Genomic DNA, 19364 nt, shown 5'->3' with positions numbered 1-19364 from the left:
ACTGTATGAATTATGATAGCTGTTCAGTATAATCTAATCTCAGAAATGCCCTGGTATCCCAGTTATTATGCTATTGTTCTCCCACACATATTTAAGAATCATTTTGTCTATTTTCACAAATTTTTTCACGATTTGATTACGATTACATGACATTTGCATACGAATTTCAAAAGAGCTGAAATAGTAACAACATTAAAGCTTCCGTTTTAAAAAATCCACTTATCCTCTGGAAAATGCAAAATCAGGCTGTTTTAGAGATGCAAGAATTAGAATTTGGTGAAAATATGTTTCAAGCATTAAGTCATCACAGGATGCAAAAAGATTTGTTTTGAATATTTGCTTATCATCTCGGTTATACCTAAGGATGTGATAGTAGTAGTTACAGAATATCATGGTGACTACCATTAATTATTACTGCACTATTTTGAAGTTGTTTTAATTCCGAGAGGGACACTATTGTTCTCAATTTTCAAGGAACCAAAAACTCAGAACTTTAAAAGCATTCACAGTCACGGCGGACAATTCACTATGTGAAAAGTGATTCTTAGACGTTGTTCACACACCTAATTAGATGTAACCATCATTCATCCAAGGATTATCTTGTGCCTACTAAGTAACAAACACTAAGACAAGTAAATGGAATGTAAAACTTAATAGATCAATATTTGCTGTGAGACTCTTCAGTATATGAGAGAGTAAAAACAGAAATCTACAATCAAGAATAATTCCCTGTGACAGATTTCACTAGAAGCATGCCAAAGAGATGGAAGATTATTCAGAAAGGGAAAATTAATACATGGGCCAGAAAAAGACTCTTATTGGAAATGACATTTGCAATATTTTATCAATTTTTTTTCACTCCTCAATTTAGTAGAATCAAGCTTCAGTGTCCCCAGTGAAACTATCTTGAGTGAACATTGTTACGTTGTTACGACCCTACTAGAGAGTGCCCTACCTCCAGACCTCCACAGTACCCTGGGCCCCTTCACCTCCATTAGATGATGAGAGGGTCCTCAAGACCAAGTGTCCAACCAAAAACTCCTAGTTTTTGTCAACAAGCTTAATTTTTCCTTCAGTGATCTCAATCCTAATAAAACTAACCATAATCCATTCATAGGGAATCCTCTAAGTCATTTTTTAGATGAATATCTGTTTGCTCTTCTGTGCATAATCTATTGCCAATCCTGCCAATTTTCCTTCCTAATGCACCTCATTTTTTCTCAAATCTCTCCATTTCCTCTGCTCCCAGTATCTGCTAAACTATTGTCATCTCTCTTCTGGACTATTGCAAAAGCACCCAAACTGCTCGCCACTCCCATCCACTTTTGCTTATATTTTTGCTTCAGAAACATTGCTCAGTCCACAATGGGATGCATGGATATGGAAGTGTCACTGTTTTATGAACAGTAGGAATCTGAATGTGCTGAGGGGTAAAAATAAATTGTTTTTATTTAGTTCTCCAAACATTGCCTTTAAAGATGGCAGTATGGTAAAATTTTTGCATCTTTAGCAATGACTTGAGTAGCTTCTGTAGCTTTCTCTTACTTTTCACCTAGTAAAACTTAATTTCATTGCAACCCAGGTAAAAATTAATTCCTACATCCAGCTAAGCCCCCATATCGTCCCATCCCCCCAGAGCCTAGCCGGACTGAGAAGAGGTGTGGTGTGTCTGCCCTCTCACTGTTCTCCAACTTCCTTTCTTTCCCTCTCCTCAAGTCCCTTTTCCTCCTCCATTGTATTGTCCTGAGGGTGGAAGCATTAGAGAAAGGGACTAAGAAGATTTGATGAAATCTTTTAGATCAATTTCCAACACCAGTTGTCTTTCACTGTCTGGCCGGCCGACCTTGCTTTCTATCGATCCAGTGTCCAAAGGCTTTCTTTCTTTCTGAAGAACTCCCTAAGTTCTTTGGGGCTCTTCGATTTGTATGATCTTCTGAAATAGGAAATAAATTGGGGCATGACCTCGTCAGATTTCTGCATCCAGAAAAATACTGTGGGCCTTACATGACTGAGAAAATAAGTCTCCACAGCTCCTGGAGGATGACATGTCCCCACCCCACCTGGAGAGGATGTGGAAACTTGCGTTGGAGCCCATCCGAGACCTTGCCCTATGCACCTCTGACTTTTGTTTCTTCTTATTTGAATCAGCCATAATCAGACCAAAACCCATTACCCACCAAAACAGCCCATTTCCTGTTTGGAAAACACAGGCTATTGGTTCCTGGACAGTGGGAACTAGTTCAACTCTATTACGTGGACATTTGCCTGAATACTTTCATCATCAAACAAGTTGTTGGAACTCTATTCCAAATAGTTTTTCCCCTGTACATTGGGGATAAAGGCCCTATTAAAGACCCAGATGAAACTGTGCCTTCTCCCAGGAGCCTCCACTGATTCCTACAATGTATAAATACACAGCTCCTTTCCTGTCAACTGTCTCTTTTGTTTGGCCAAAGCTTCTTGGAGACTGCTTCATCTCCTTTAAAAGAAATATGTCAAGGACCTTAGAGACAGCAATCCTTAACTTCAGGATCATGTTTCTCTCCTGGCTTTGTCTGAACTAGGGGCCTCATTTTGATTCCTAGAGCTAAGCCCCTTCACCTTGGAGTCTTACCTCTATTGAGAAGCCACCTTTCCTAGGTCCTCAATCTTTTGTCGCCCACAACTGCTGATTGGGTATTCAGGGATGCTTATGTGCTTTGAGACATGTAGATTTGGAAGAGCAAGCTGCTGGTTTTCAATTCAATTCTTTTTAGGAAATTCAATCATTTTTTTCACTCCAGTAATTCCCACACACATAATATTAAACGAGACCCTCCTGGTGTTTTCATAGAATGTAGAGAGCACATTAGATGAGAAAGGAGTATACATCCAGTTACACACAGGATTATCTGTTACATGAAGATTCTAAAATAATGAAAATATTCAGATTATGATTAAGGAACAAACAATTTAAATTCAGGTCTTCAACATTTTTGCCTTGATAAAATGAAAGAACCTCTTAAATTTTCCCACCACCTTTAATCCAGTGTCTCACACATTTCTGTTGAGGTAATAAAAAAAAAAAATTGTAGTGGACAAAAGGTATTCAGTATTTATAGACACTAATGATAGCTAATGTGAGTCCTCAAAATGCTTATAGATAATTAAAAAATAAATGAAAGTAGGAGCATAACATAAACTTACCATTCACTAATTTTCCAGTGTTTCCTTGATCTCCTACTTCTCCCAGTCAATAAAGAATATAAAATTGCAAAAACGATTATTTTTACAACATGTCATTGCTGGAACCCAAATCTGCCTATTCCAAAGCATCTGCTCTTTCTGATAATCTCTTCTGGCAGGCAACTGGCAGGAAATATGCTGGTGGGCTTAGCAGGAGGGTGACAGGGCAGATAAGAGACCCTTGGCGAAATTGTGAGTGATCACATGGCAGAAAGGGAAGGTAGCTGGAAGAAACAAGAAAGAGTGAGGGAAGAGATTGATGACAAAGGAAGAACACACTTGAGTTTTTAATAATTGCTTGTAGCTATTACTACTGGGTATTGGGATGTAATTTTATGTTTCTTCATTGTTTCTATATTTATTAACTGATTTGTTAATTAAAATCTTTTGTAAGGAAGAGTTGTCCCTCTTCTCCCATTTATTTATTCACTTAATTATTTATATCAGTATGGACTTGAATATATTCATGTATATTAAATTTTAATTTTGGTTGATAATTCAATATTACCATTAATTATTTTGTCATTAAAATTGCTCCAGATTTGGCAGTTAGGTGCTACACTGAGTTGAGTACTATGCTATTTCAGCATGCCCCATCTTATTTCATTTTGTTCTGTTTTTAGCACTTCCTCAGTTTCTGGTACCACGAGATGCTGTATTATATTGCCCTGTCCCAGACTTGGAATAAAGCAGTGATCTCACTTCTGGATTCTTTTCACTGGGGTGTCACTAATTCTAGGCTCTGTCAGTAGAGAGAAGCAAGTATATCCGAGTCTATGCATGTATAGATTCTTAACTGAAATTTACACTGATTCCTTAGACTCCACACCACCGTTCTAAGAATAGCTGAGCCTTTTTCCTTTTGCTATTTACATCTTTCTATGATAGTGAATAATCTAGAATATATTTCCTCATTGGTTCACTTCAATTATATATAAAACATAGTCTCAGAATGTCTGATCTCTACTCCTGTGAGAACCCCCATATCTACTTTTTCCTCTTTAAACTTTATGTCAAAACAACCGTTTTGAAAGTTATTTAAGTTACCTCTTTTCTTCCTAACTTCCATCAATGTGGCTAGGTGATTTCCCTGTAAAAGAGATTCATTTTCTAGCCTGCTTTCCACCATGCTGTCCCATATCCTAATTCTCATATAGCAGAGATCACTCAGTGGCATGCAGATATACAGGGTTTGATCAAGGCACGTGTATTCTCCACTTAAGTTCCCTGCAAAACAATCCATCACTCTCCTGATTCCCCAGTGCTGCTTCTCACACTCAAACCCTGGCAACCACCAATATTTTTTTCATCCCTGGAATTTTTCCTTTTTAAAGAGTGTTGTACAAAAGGGATAATACAATATGTAGCCTTTTGGGTCTGATTCCTTTCATTTAGTAAAATGCATGTAAAATTCTCCCACGTCATTGCATGGATCAAACCACCCTTTCCTTTCTATCGCTTGCTACTATTCCAATGTGTGGATGTATCACTGTTTTCTCTATGCACCTGTTGAAAGTCACTGCTTTTTAGTAATTATGAATAGAATTGTTATAGTTATTTGCCTAGAAGTTTTGTGTGAACCTAGGTTGTCTTTTCTACTGCATAAATAGAGAGGAGTGGGATTGCTGTGTCACACATGGACATGTGTCTAACTGCGAAAGAGCTCACCACACTATTTCCCATAGTGATTACCATTTGCATTCTTACTAACAATGTATGAATATCCGTTGTTCTGCATACTCTGGAACAATTAGGTGTCATCTTTTTTTTGTTGTTCTTGTCATGTGGATAGTGTGTAATTTGCATTTTTCTGATAAAGGTTTCCAGCAACTTTCAATGCATATTGTCATCCTTACGTGATTTGTTTCTTTAGATCTTTTGTCCATTTTCTAAATTTGGGTGGTTGGTTTCTTATTTTTGAATTTTGAGAGATCTTCCTATTTTCCAGATACAAATCTTTTGATAAAAATATGATTCACAAATCTGTGACTTGTCCTTTTATCCTCTGACAGTTTAAGAAAAAAAAAAAAGAGAAAATGTCTTAAGTTGATAAATTCTAGTTTTTTAAATACATCATACTATCTATTTTCCCATCTGCAAAATAGACAAAAACATTTTCCTCTATCATCTCTTCTCATTCTTCTATCATATAACTTGAACTCCTTAGTTTCTTCTTAAACATCACAAATGAGGAAACTTAGAATACCCAGATATAACAAAAAAGTATTTTCAAAATGGGGCCAATGACAGGCAAACTGGACTAATCAGACTGAGGCAGAGGTCTCATGAGAGAGAATGGGTCTAGTGTGTAATCCAGACCTGGAGCTATATGTAGGTGAAACATTTATTCATCCAACAAACACCTTTGAATACCTGTGTGCCAGGCAATGTGTTTAATTGCAGAGGGTAGGGCATGCTATAGAAGCTGAAAGGGATCCTAGTCAAGTATGTCATGAGCTGTGAAAGAAAAGAGCAGAGTGCTGAGAAAATGTATAAGAGAAGAAACTTGATAAATGATTTCAGAGAAGAAACATGAAAATGACATTGGAGCTGAATTTGGAAGGCAAATAGACATTGACAAGGCCTAAAAAGAGATACGTGTACATGTGGGTTGGTTTGAGAGAGCAGCAGGATAAAGGCTGAGGGGCACAGGTAGAGATCAGCACAAGAAGGAATGCTTGGGTTTTATGGGGTGGTAAATTGGACCCTGGTATCTTCATATTGACTGAAGTCCCAAAGCTAAAAGCATAAGTGCCGTCGGAGAGCTCCAGTCGGTCAGGCTGGCTGGCACACCGGGTGGGGTTGGGGAGCGAGCTCGCGGAAATTAACCTGGGTAAGCCGAAGCCGGCGTCTTTCCCCTGCCGGCGGTCGCGAAGAAGTCGTCACTCAGGCCAGATGCGGGTTTTAAGTCTTTATTGTTACACTCCGGGATGGGTCACCCGGAACCCGAAGAGTGAGACGTCTGGGGTCCGAAGACCCCGGGGCTCTATCGACGACGCGGGGCTGGGCGAGCAACAGGCTTAAATATACTCGGAGGAGGGGTGGAGCTAAGGGTCTACACGTCACACTGAGGCAGCCAATCATGCAAGGTAGTAGGCAGTTGCCAGGCAGAGGGTAGAAATTAGGGGTATGGAACGAGTTGAGCATAACAGGAAGGGTTGCAGGCTTTGAGATGAGCTACGGAAATGGGCGGTCTACAACAAGAGGGGGAAGGGGGAACAGTGAACTAGGTTACCGATATGGGGGCCGGGAGTGAACATAGAGAGGGAGAGAAACATTAAAAAATTTTAAGTTTGGCTAGGCTCCAGTCCCTGAGAAATACGCCACACATAAGAATCCAGTGCACTGTATTCTAAAAGCAGAGCATAAAGTGCTTTGCCCCCATCAATATACCTACAACCTTCCTCCCTAAAACACATGAGCAAGACTGGGTAAGAGTTGGGTAAGGCGTCAAAGTAGCAGCCACTGGCTCTAGGTGGTTCTCCCTAGGCCATCCTTGGGGACGGGAGGTGCAGGCTTTCCTTGCCTCCCAACTAAAGAATGGAGGCTCCTGGAGATGGGGTGACTGCCAGAAGGATGGGGGGCATTCTCTTCCCTATTTTTTCACCTCCTTAGGCAAGGATCTTGTTAATCTGCTTCATTCATCTGCACGCCATGGAGAAGATCATTGGAGAGAGAGGAGATGATGGGGAGAGAGGCCATCCCTAGTCTGAATTCCTTTGTTCAGAATCGAGAATGGAGGGATGTCTAGATGATGTGGGCAGCCTTGTTCTAATAAAATATGATCCTGATAGATCAACACAGACAAACAATCTTGTTTAAACTGTATTATTAACCCTTAAACTTATACATGTGTTGGGGTAAATTTAGAAGCAAAAACTAAAACAAAACATTTATTCTACTTGCAAAAGTTTCCTTTTAAATGGAGCAATAATAGCAATAATTTTATAAATAAAGAAAACTTTCTATGAAATTCTATATCAATTTATTTAATTTCTTTAAAGAATTAAGTAAAACTTTACCAGGGACATTTCTGGAATTTTATTCAATTACGACTGAAAATGATACTGAATATAATTTAAGACTATTCATTTTCTATTGTTAAAAAATTGGACAAACTTTTCTTCTTTTTAATTTATAAAAAGTAGTGAAATTTCATTTTGCAACTTCATTGAATTCTGTAAATTGTGTACACAGAATGTCCAACTTTGCTATATAAATATATTGGAGAAAGACTTTCCTTTTAATAGTTTATTTTTCAGGGTCCCTGTCACTTCTGAATTTCCAAAGAACTTGCAAATATGTACTTTAAGAGTGAATTTTGTTCTCCCATATTTAATGAATATTATAGTATACTGAAAAGGAGAGACATAGGGTCTTAGTATATATTTTGACATAGCTTATCAGCAAGAAAATTATTTTAAAAAACACATGCTAATAGACATATTAATGTTGTTTGAGATTTTTTAAATTTAGATACGAATTTGCCTTTTGAGAAAATTTAATACGCAAAAATATTTTTCGTTGATTTATTATTGTAGAACTACTTTTTATCAGTCCCTTCTTTAGATACCATGAAAAAGAAATAGCTATTGAAGCAAAGAAAGATTCCCTTTAGAAAAGCTAATACATAATAAGTATATTGATAATGATGTTGGTACGTACTGCTCTGAGAACCCAGAAGAGAAGCTACTGGTTTTACCTGGTGTGTGGGATTTTGGGGTTAGGCATGATTCTGAATGCGACGACATCTGAACAAGGATGTGGCGAATGAGAAGGAAACAGCCAAGTGGATTTCAAACGTGGTCTTCTTGTCAATGGGCACAAAGCAATATTCCAGGGCTGAATGACCAGGAGAGGCAGTTAAAGTGTCTCTTTAACTGGAGCTGGGACAGCTGCATCTAGAAAGCTAATCTCAGTTTGGTTGGGGATGATTGTAAGTGACCCTGAAGCATTTGCAACTTTATCTGTAGGTACGGGAGAGTAGGGGAATGAGAAACTCTGTTTATTTTCTCATTTTATTAGTAGTTGGCATTTATTGAGAAGTTGCAATGTTGCACGCTCCCCATTATCTACTTTACACATGTTATTTCATAGAACAAAACCACAGTTTAGTGGCCAGTGATTTAAGTTCACGCAGATAGTAAGTGACAGTCAAGACTGGAAAATCATCATTTCTGACTCCATTTCATGGGCACCATTTCACTTGCCCAAAAGGTTTTATTTGAACCTTGTAAATACACCTGCATCCCGCCGGGGACTCCCCCGCAAAGAGTGAGGACAGACCTTCAGGGATTTACTCCAGATCCCCTGGGACTGGGGCCAGCTCACATTCAAGTCCAAACCAGGGAAGGAGCAGTAGTGGGAAACCTTGCTTATCCACATGTCCACACATGCTTAGATGTAAAATTCATCCCACTGCTTCCTTCACTTCTTTCAGGACTGCCTCCAGACAAGACCACTTAAGTTAGGAGAAAGCCACAGCCAAGTAAGGATATTAGGGCTATTAAAATCCCATAATAAGCTCTAAAGAAAGACAAGAGGGAAATGGTTGCCAGCCAGAGGATTCCACGGGGGACCATTGAATGAGCAAGAATGCGATGATGGTTATTAGATATTCATTTCTAACCTCTGGGTCACTCAGTTCCTTTTAGTCAGCAGTGTATTGGAATAGCCTCCACAGGTCTTAATGCTCTCATTTTTGCCTTTTAAAAATGTAAATACACTTACATACAAAAAAAAAAAAAAAATTTCTGTTTGTTTTTTTGTTTGTTTGCTTGTTTTTGGGAAGTGCACGGGCCAGGAATCGAACCCGGGTTTCCCGCATGGCAGACCGGAATTCGACCACTGAACTACCTTTGCACTTACAGATGGATTTTGAGGTGGTTCTCAATGATTAGCTATGAAATATTTAACATCTATGCATCAGTCATTTATACTTGCATTATATGAATGTGTTTACAAACAATGCAATTGGCTTCTACTATGTACATTATAATATTTGTATTAATTGTCAGCCTTGTATAAATATGAGCATATATGGGTATGAAAACAAACATGTGTGTTTACATCTGGGATTTCTTTCCCTCCATTAGGTGGAATATAAATTTTGATAGCTAGAGCCAAACACTTTTCAAAACAGTATATACCAGCACTATCAATAGTATATGAGGATATCATACATCCATGCACTTGCTAACATTACTTAATAATAAAATTCACTATTTGACTATAATAGATAAAAATATTTTCTTGGTGTTGCCCATCTTTTTATAAGGAAAAACAACAGTCTGTTTTGTTTTCTAAGTCTATCAATAAGTAATACAAAATTGGTTTCTGAGTCTAGGAATCAGATACCTTGTGATTTTTTTTATTTCATAATAGAAATTATTAGGAGGGATCATAATAATAATGATAATAATAACCATTCATAGGTTCACACGTTTTTATTCATCTTACAGTTTACAGGTACTGAATATTTATTATCTTTACATACTTACAGCATGTATTGCCAGTTATGAGAGTAGATCGCATCATCATTTTGCCATTGAACTAAAAAACAGAGAATTGAAATGACTTTCCCAAGGTCACCCAAGATCAAATAAGATAATTTGTGAAAATGATTTTAAATTTGTAAATACCTATGCACAGCTTAAGAAGCGGGAATTTGGAGATAAGAAATCATTTGCCTTATTGAATGAAGAAATTCTTGCTTCCCTGCTGGAAATATGGGATCTACAAAAAAAATATATTGCAATGCTTGGGAAAGCTTGTATTTAGAGATTATTCTTGGATAAGTGCACATCAGGACATAGCTGCCACCTCCTGCCTAGCAAAATCATTGCTGGAATTTATTCTTTGCAATAGAGGGGGATGAATTTTTCATAGAATTCCTGGGTGGAAACTGAAGCAAGAATTCTTCAGGTTATAAAGCATAGAAAAATAAGAGATGCAAAAGCAAATGAGTAAGAGAAGAAGATAGTTTATATTCAACAAGGGCAGTTTTACATTTTGAATTATTTCCCCCTCAGGTGGACAATTAATTTTCACTCCAGGAGGTGAGTGGAGAACCTGAACTTAAAGTTTAAAAACACATGAAACTGCACACACTCTGCAAGCCTGTATAATGCACGTACGTAGTCACAAGTTGGGCCCCACCACCCCACACGGTGAGCACACATAATATTGAATTCTCCCATAGTGGAAGCATAACACAGGTAGAGGAAGGTAGACCAGTACACCCATGGCAAAGACATGCACCCACTCTTAAATAAAGCACTACCCGTATGCACGAACACCTGTATATGTATATATATAAATGCATACGTACCCCAAATAAACACACATAAGCACACGGGTCCACACATGCTTAGATGTAAAAATATTTAAGCCTAAAAGAAATGCATTTCCATGCATGCTCTTAGATTTGCAAGGGTTTTTGAGGTCAGTATAACCATGATGCCAGAGCCCATTAAAGGTATTACAAAAATGGCAATGACAACAAGAATACAAGTAAAAAGAGTAAAAAAAAAGTAAATACTTAATAATCAAATTCCATTGTATGTCATAAGGATAATATATCAAGAAACAATTTAAGGTTTTACAAAGGCTGGCACATAGAATTTTCATAAATTTCCGAACCCTGTGCTTTTTTTTGACAAAATTCATGATTTCTAATCAGAATGTGGAGAACATATTATCATTGGCTTAATAAGTATTTACCAAGCTCTAATATGCCCTCAAATTATATTGACTTCTGAGAATACAATATTAATAGGTTATAATATTTGTCTCTGAGGAGATCCTGGGATATTAATGCAATATATAATTTTAAACCAATATGGCAAGGATCTGATAGCACTGTTAATAGGCAATATTTATTTATATATAGGGTGCTTTCTCACCAATAGGCTTCCTCATTTGTCCTGTAAGATAATTATAGGAGAGGAATCTCAAGAGGTGATGCCTGAGTTGCTTCTTAAAGGGTGTGCTGGTTTGAAAGGATGTATGCCCCCTAAGAAAAGCCATGTTTTAATATAAATATCATTTCATAAAGATAGAATAATCTCTATTCAATACTGTATGTTCGAAACTGTAATCAGATAATCTCCTTGCATGATGTGATTTAGTCAAGAGTGGTTGTTAAACTGGATTAGAGGACAACAGGTCTCCACCCATTTGGGTGGGTCTTGATTGGTTTATTGGAGTCCTATAAAAGAGGAAATATTTTGGAGAATGAGAGATTCAGAGAGAGCAACATTACGAAGCAGAGAGTCCACCAGCCTGCGACCTTTGGAGATGAAGAAGGAAAATGCCTCCCAGGGAGCTTCATGAAACAGGAAGCCAGGAGAGAAAGTAGCAGATGATGCCTTGCTCACCATGTGCCTTTCCAGCCGAGAGAGAAACTGTGACTGTGTTCACCATGTGCCTTCTCAAATGAGAGAGAAACCCTGAACTTCATTGGCCTTCTTGAACCAAGGTATCTTTCCCTGGATGCTTTTGATTGGACATTTCTATAGACTTGTTTTAATTGGGGCATTTTCTCAGCCTTAGAACTGTAAACTAGCAACTTATTAAATTCCCCCTTTTAAAAGCCATTCCATTTTGGTATATTGCATTCCGGCAGCTAGCAAACTAGAACAGATTTTGGTACCGAGAGTGGGGTGCTGCTGCAGTTCGCAAATACCAAATATGTTGGAATGGCTTTTTAAAAGGAAGGAAATAAAGTGGAGGGCCAGCCGTGGAGATGCCAGGGATCGAACCCGGGGCTTCATACGTGCTAAGCATGTGCTCTACCACTGAGCTACATCCTCTGCCTCAGACCCCCACGACCCTCAACTTCACGCCCGCCCTGCATTCCCTCGCCTCAGGCCCCCATGTCCCTCACCCCAGGCCAGGCCGCCCAAGTCGTGTGTCCCCTCAACTCAGACAATAAAGCAATTAATTAAATTAAAGGGAGAAGGAAGAATATTTTAGGTAGTGTCAACATCATAAGCCAAGCCATAAAATACTCATAACACAGCAAGATCATGAGAGTGAATTCTAGTATTTGGAAATGATAAAGCATAGAGGAAAAGACAGAATTGACCTGAGACTGGTGGGGGACATACAGTAATTAAAGTTTAAATCTCATATCTTGGAATGTAAATTTTACCTGTAGCTACTGCTAGATTTTATGCAGGAAAATACTCAATCAGAATCTCATTTTCATATTGCTCTCTGCTATCTGTGCTAAAATGGAATTCCATTGTGTAAGTCTGAGTGGAAGGGGGCACTTTAAAAGATTATTTAAATTGTCTGGCATAGGAATGATGAAGATGGCCCTTAGATCAGTGTTAATGCGAAAGGAGACGTTGGATTGGATTGTTTAAATATTGCAGATTCAACAACCGTTAAAGGTTATAATCACTGAATGTTAATGTGATTATAATGTGTAGTATTATTCTCAGGTTTCTAACATGGATAAATGTATCAAGATATCACAAACTAAGAATATGTGTGAAGATAGATGGAAAACTATAAAGCAGGATTTGGCAAGATATATTGAGGTGTATCTTAGACACCAGATATGTATGTATTAGGCTGAAGAGAGAGGTTTGGGATGAAAATATGTAATAATGAGTTAATAAAGGTACATGAAATTTTAGATGAGTAATTGGACACATTCTTAAAAGCAAAAATTACCAAAACTGACTGAAAAAGACAGAAAACCTGTAACAAGTAGAGACTAAATTGGTAATCAGAAAACCTTCAACAAAGAAAATCCCTGGACCAAATGGCTTTACTAGTATATTCTAACAGATGTTTAAAGAAGAAATAACACCAAAAATTCTGAAACTCTTCCAATAAACGCAAGGGCAGAAAAAATTCCTAATTTATTATATGAGACCAGTATTAGCTTGATAGTAAAGTCAGGCAAAGATATCAGAAATAAAGAAAACTACAGACCTTTATCCCTTTAAGAATATAGATGCAAAAATTCTTAATAGAAAATACTACCAGTAAACCAACTCCAGCACCATATTTAAGGAATCGTACAGCATGACTAAGTGAGATTCCCAGATGCAAAGGTGACTCAGGATATGAAAAATCAATCTTGTACAGTGTTTTAGTTTGCTAACTGTCAAATGCAATATACCAGAATCAGAAAGCCTTTAAAAAAGGGGAATTTAATAAGTTGCAAGTTTACAGTTCTAAGGCTGAGAACATGTCCAATTAAAACAAGTCTGTAGAAATGTCCAATCAAAGGTATCCAGGTTCAAGAAGGCCAATGAAGTTCAGGGTTTTTCCAGTGGAAGGGCACATGGCGAACACAGTCAGGGCTTCTCTCTCAGCTGGAAGGGCACATGGTGAACACGGTGTCATCTGCTAGCTTTCTCTCCTGGCTTCCTGTTTCAGGAAGCTCCCCGGGAGGCATTTTCCTTCTTTATCTCCAAAGGTCGCTGGCAAGTGGGCTCTCTGCTTTTCATGGCTATGCCATTCTGCTCTGCTCTCTCTGAAACTCTCTCATTCTCCAAAATGTTTTCTCTATTATAGGACTCCAGAAACTTATCAAGGTCCACCCAAATGGGTGGAGACACACCTCAACCTAATGTAGTTTAACAACCACTCTTGATTAAATCACATCTCCAGGGAGATGATCTAATTACAGTTTCAAACATACAATACTGAGTAGGGATTAGAAGAAATGGCTGCTTTTACAAAATGGGATTAGCATTAAAACATGGATTTTCTAGGGTACATACATCATTTCAAATCTGAACATACACTATATTAATAGAATAAAGAAAAAAAATTCTATGGTTATTTCCATTTAAGCCAAAAGAAAACATTTGATAAAATACAACACCCTTTAATGATAAAAGCATTCAACAAGCTAGGAAGTGAATGGAACTTCAATAATCTGTTTACATTATCCATTCATTCTTGCATATTGTCCAATTTTTCCATAAGACGCCTTAGCATGTAAGTCTTAGACATTTTAAATTCCTTTCTGATAATTCCAACACCTGCTATGTTTGAGTTTGGTTCTCATGCTTACTTTGATTCTTCATGCTGTTTGTTTTGTTTTGTTTTGTTTTAATTTTTAGCACAGCTTATAATTTTTTGTTGAATGCCAAGCATGATGTATTGGGTCAAAGATACTCAGGTATATAGGCCTTTAATGTCAGGTTTATGCTTATCTGGATAGGAGTTAGGTTGTGTTTAATGTTTGCTACTGCTGCATTTGTCAGAGACTCAAATTTCCTCTAGTTGCCTGTTTATATCTCCCCTATTGACAACTCCCTGTTTTGCCAGATTTCCCTGTAGACTCCTTCTTAAATACAGCCTGAGCCTTGCAGTTCTTTTCATCTCTAATCCTCTAGTATTGCACAGGATTCTTGTTAATGTGGTGATATGTTATGGGGAAAAGTTGCTTATTCTCTTTGTTGTTTTCTGGTTTAGTAATTTTTCTGAACTAATTTTGCAGAGTATGTGCCATTGATTTTTGTTCAAACTCATGATTTGACACACTTTCCTAAAACTCCTAGAAGGAAAAATATCTCTCAAAACTCTGGTTAGGGCCACACTTTCAACTCTCAGACAGACACATTTCTGTCTTATTCTTCATTTTTTGCTTGTGCAGAGCCTGATGGTCAGTCCGAGGTGAACTCTGTTCTGAGAATGGCCTCAGTCCTCCAGATGTCCAGGAACACTTTGGAACTTTTCAAAGCCTTATTCCCAAAATCACATCAGTTTTTGCTTCATATATCTTGGGGCTCTTTTGTTAGGAGCATATATTTTTATAAGTGCTATATAAACTTGATGAATTATCATCATATAATATCTTTGTTTTTGTAGCAATTTTTGTCTTAAAGTCTATTTTTTATGATATTACAACAGCTACTTCATCTCTCTTTTGGTTATGGTTTGCACGGAGTTTTTTTGTACAATCCTTTCATATTCATATTCAAATTCTAATTTGTATTTTGGTAAATGAAGTGAATCTCTTGCAGGCAACATGGAGTTGAATCATTATTTAAGTCCATTCTGTAAATATATGCCTTTTAATTGAAGAGTTTAATCCTTTTACATTAATGTAATTACTCATAAGGAATTATCTAATTCCCCAGCCTTCCCTCCCAAGCTTTTTGGCTAGTCTATTGTCTGCCATCAATTTATCCCTTGCTCCAGGTAGAAGCTACTAACACATTTTATTTCAAATACTTTGATAAACATACTCTGGGTAGCTGCCTCAGACCTGGAAGTTTTCAGTTAAGTGAGATAAAAGAAAGCCCTGTGAGTCAATTATTAGGGGACCCCCAAGAAAGTTCAACATAAATACTTTCAATTCATTAGGAATAAGGTCAATTCACCTTCCTCTGGTACTGGTTACTCATACTGGGAATGTGGATACTACTTAAAAGCTAACACTGTGCTGTAGAGAAGAGGATGGGATGGAAGTAAGTTACACATCCCAACTCTCACCGAGATTCTCTTGATTTCTTTCTTAACTTTTGCTCTGTTTGGATCAAGTTTGATTAGTTTCCAGATTTATGAAAACATGAATTCTGACAGTTTTTGCCCATGTGCTTTTGGCTATTTTGGAGTAATCAGCTTGTGGATTTCCATATCCCACCATTTTCATGGACATCACTGCCTTTTTTATTTTAATGAGGTAATTATCAACCAGTGAGGCAAAATGGCTTGCTGATGTCCAATGGTAGGTTAAAGGAAGAGCAGAAACTAAAACTTAGGTTTCCTGTTTGTCTATTGACCCTTTTCTCCTCCTAAGAAATGACTCCTGCATACCTGAAAAAGACCTTGAAGATCATGATATCCATACACTGTTAGGTTTCAACAACTCATAAAATCACTCCCATCTGTATTATACTGGCCAATATATTATTATTCAGGATCCACAAATAACACGTGGCTACTGAAATTTAAATTACTTCAATTTAAGTGAAATTTAAAAATCATGTTCTCCATCATACTAGGGACCTTTCAAGTGTTCAAGAGGCAGATAGCTAGTGTTTACCATATTGGAAGTCTAGATAGTGAATATTTCCATCATCACTGAAATTTCTATTAGATAGCAGTAATCTAGAACTTATTTAAAATTTATTTCTAACTTTTTTATTATCCTAAATTTTATAGAAATGTAAAATGAAAAAGCACTTAGAGATTATTTTTTTCTTTATAAAAAATGTAAAATCACAGAGAATGAAATGAATTCTCCTTATGGTCACATTGGATAGCAGTGGTAGAGCCTGGCTAGAATGCAATCATTCAGCAGGATATATTGAATATAATGAATGTCTACCTATGATGCTTCTTTGCTGCATAAACAATTTCATTGCTGCACTGCAAAAAAAAAAGTGTATTTTCTTCCTAATTAAAATCCATTTGCTGAACATTTGAGTGTACATTGCATCCATCATGTTCCTTGAAAACTTCCTACTGCCATGAACATTTCCAGAGAACAAGGAAATTCACTTACATAACCATTTTAACTGAAGTTATCAAGCCCAGGAAATTGAACATTGATATAAAACTTAAAGATATTCCATCTTTTTCCAGTGCCACAAATAATATAGTTTTGAGCCTTTTATCCTTCCTTATTTAGCTTCTGTCTAAGATCACATACTACATTTCATTGTCATTATCTCTTTAGATGCTTTTTCATTTTTTAAATTGTGGAAACATTTATGACAGAAACTTTCCCAACTCGGCCACTCCCAAACACAACATTCAATGTGATTAGCTATTCAAAATGTTGAGTTACCCTCACCACCTCTCATTACTAAAACTTTCCATCGTCCTAAAAAGAAGATGCACACCCATTATACATTAATTCCCTATTTACCCTGCTTCTCACCCTTGGCAACCTGTACTCTAACTTCTGTCTCTATGAACTTGCATATTCTCATATTTTTTGTTGTGGTTACCATGAGGCTTAAGTTTGACATTCTAAATCAATAGCAATCTCTTTTGCTTTGGGACCAACTGAATTTCAATAATCTATACAGACTATGTTCCTTAGTCCCCAAACTTTATGTAGTTCTTTTAACAAATTACATGTTTCTATATTATAAATCCCAAACCACTGAATAATTATTACATTTTTATGTGTTTGCCTTTTAGATCTGTAGGAAGTAAAATGTGGAGTTATAAAGCAAAATTACAACATTGCTGGTATTTATATTTACTTATGCTGTTACCCTTAGAAAAGATCTCTATTTCTTGTTGTGGTGTCAAACTATTATCTATATTCCTTGTGTCCCAACATGCAGAACTCCCTTTAGTATTTCTTAGGTTGGTTTGGTGGTGATGAACTCCTTCAGCTTTTGTTTATATGGGAATGTCATGATATCTCTCATTTTTCTGAGACTATTTTGCTGAATACAGAATTCTTGGTTAGGAGTTTTTTGCTTTAAACACCTTAAATGTTATTCCACTGCCTTTTTCCTGTATGGTTTTCAATGGGAAATCAGCAGTTAATCTTATTGAAGCTCCTTTATACGTGACATGTCTCTCTCTTGCAGCTCTCAGAATTCTCTCTTTATTTTTGGCATTGTAGAGTTTGACTATAATATGCTTTGGTATAGGTCTATTTGAGTTCATATTGATTGGAATTTTTAGCTTCTTCAAAGTGTATACTCAAGTGTTTCATTAAATTCAGGAAATGTTCAGCCAATTCTTATTTAGATATTCTCTCTGGTACTCTCTTTTTTCTCCTTCTGGGACCCCCACAATGCATATATTGGTTTGCTTGATGATATCCCACAGATTCATTAGACTCTGCCCACATTTGTTCATTTGTTCTTTTTTTTCTGCTCCTCTGACCACATGATTTCAATTGTGTTATTTTCAAATTCACTGATTTTGTCTTTTGCCAGCTCCAATCTGCTGCAGAATACCTTTATGGAAAATTTAATTTCTATTACTGTGGTCTTCAACTCTGTTTGGTTTCTTTTCATATTTTACATATCTCTAATGATTTGTGTTCAACTAATATTTTTATGAGTTCCTTTAGTTCTTTGTCCATGTTTCTTATAGTCTTTTGTGCATATGTATAAGCATTTTTTAAAACTCTTTCTCTGCTAAGTGCAGGTCTGATCTCCTCACTGATAGATTTTGATACTTTAATCTTTTTGGCTGAGCCATCACTTCCTCTTTCATTGTATGCTTTGCAATCTTTTCTTGAAATGTTGACATTTCAGTATTTTCATGTGTTATGTCTGGAATTTAGCAGCTGTTCTTTACACTTTTATTCAACTAGTGTAATGGAAGAGATTTCTTTGCATGCCAAAAGGTAACACACACACACACACACACACAAAGAAGGTGAAATTAAACAAATATAGCAAAGCAAACAGTGAACCCTACTATAAACCGTGGACTAATGGTTTATATTACAAACCACTAGCTTATATTATAAATGATTTATAATATAAACCTAATATAAACCAGTGACAGGGGAGCTGAGGATTGCCACTAGTCAGTCTTGAGGGTGAAGGTATTGTTCTGTTGATGAATTAATTTGGACAATTTCAGTGACTTAGAAATGTACATTTGTAAGCTAATAAATCCCACTGTTAAAAGCCAGTCCATTTCTGATAGATTTCATATCATCAGCTTTAGCAAACTAAAATAACAAGCCTGTGACAAATGTCTTGGTTCAATTCCCTCAGGCTGCCACCAGACCAAATAAACCAGATATACATAGTACAATCAAGTACAAAGTTACTTTACGCCCTTCAGAACCAGCACCAGGAAACTGCAGTAAGAGTGCAGGCCAGCTGTGAGCAGAGCCAGTAATGAGGTGGGGAAGGTCCAGCCAGGGAGCCACAAAATCTTACTGCTGTTGAGTTGCCTTTTTCTTGATTTGGCACATGCCATTGCTTCAATCTTTTAAATGTTTCCTGAGTGACATTTCTGCTAATTCTTGGTAGCTGTTACAAACTTCTCTGGGAGGACAGCCCCTGAAGCGTGTCACTGGCATCTCGATCATGGCCTGGCCTTGCAAAAAATAATTATATTTTGGTTAATGGTTTGTTTAGGCATGACCAATTAGATCTATTGTAGTACTAAAATGGGAAGGCTGCTAAGTCAGCATTCTCATGACTCAAAATTTTGTGGAGAGTGATGTGTCT

At 37.0% G+C, this 19364-nt stretch overlaps 1 long non-coding RNA gene and 1 other non-coding gene across 4 annotated transcripts in view; both read right to left on the bottom strand.

Annotated features, from left to right (window-relative positions):
• Positions 1–867: 867 nt before the first annotated feature.
• The window catches only part of LOC143676129 (uncharacterized), a 91125-nt gene continuing 72628 nt past the window's right edge, over positions 868–19364 (bottom strand). Inside the window, exons 1-6 of one of the 3 annotated variants that reach the window (XR_013171852.1) lie at positions 9867–9961; positions 9726–9777; positions 5082–5230; positions 3187–3449; positions 2615–2907; positions 868–1933 (exon numbers count right to left, since the gene is read on the bottom strand). This is a non-coding gene — a long non-coding RNA (uncharacterized LOC143676129). Of the gene's footprint in view, positions 1934–2614; positions 2908–3186; positions 3450–5081; positions 5231–9725; positions 9778–9866; positions 9962–19364 lie in introns of those variants that run through there. The other 2 variants (XR_013171851.1, XR_013171853.1) reach the window with 2 other exon arrangements.
• Positions 11967–12038, bottom strand: TRNAA-AGC (transfer RNA alanine (anticodon AGC)). Its single transcript has one exon. It is a non-coding gene; the product is annotated as a tRNA-Ala (tRNA).

This window comes from Tamandua tetradactyla, chromosome 3 (assembly GCF_023851605.1).
Source record: "Tamandua tetradactyla isolate mTamTet1 chromosome 3, mTamTet1.pri, whole genome shotgun sequence".
NCBI lineage: Eukaryota > Metazoa > Chordata > Mammalia > Pilosa > Myrmecophagidae > Tamandua > Tamandua tetradactyla.
Note: the sequence above shows the minus strand (reverse complement) of the source record. Positions and strands in the feature narration are given on the sequence as shown.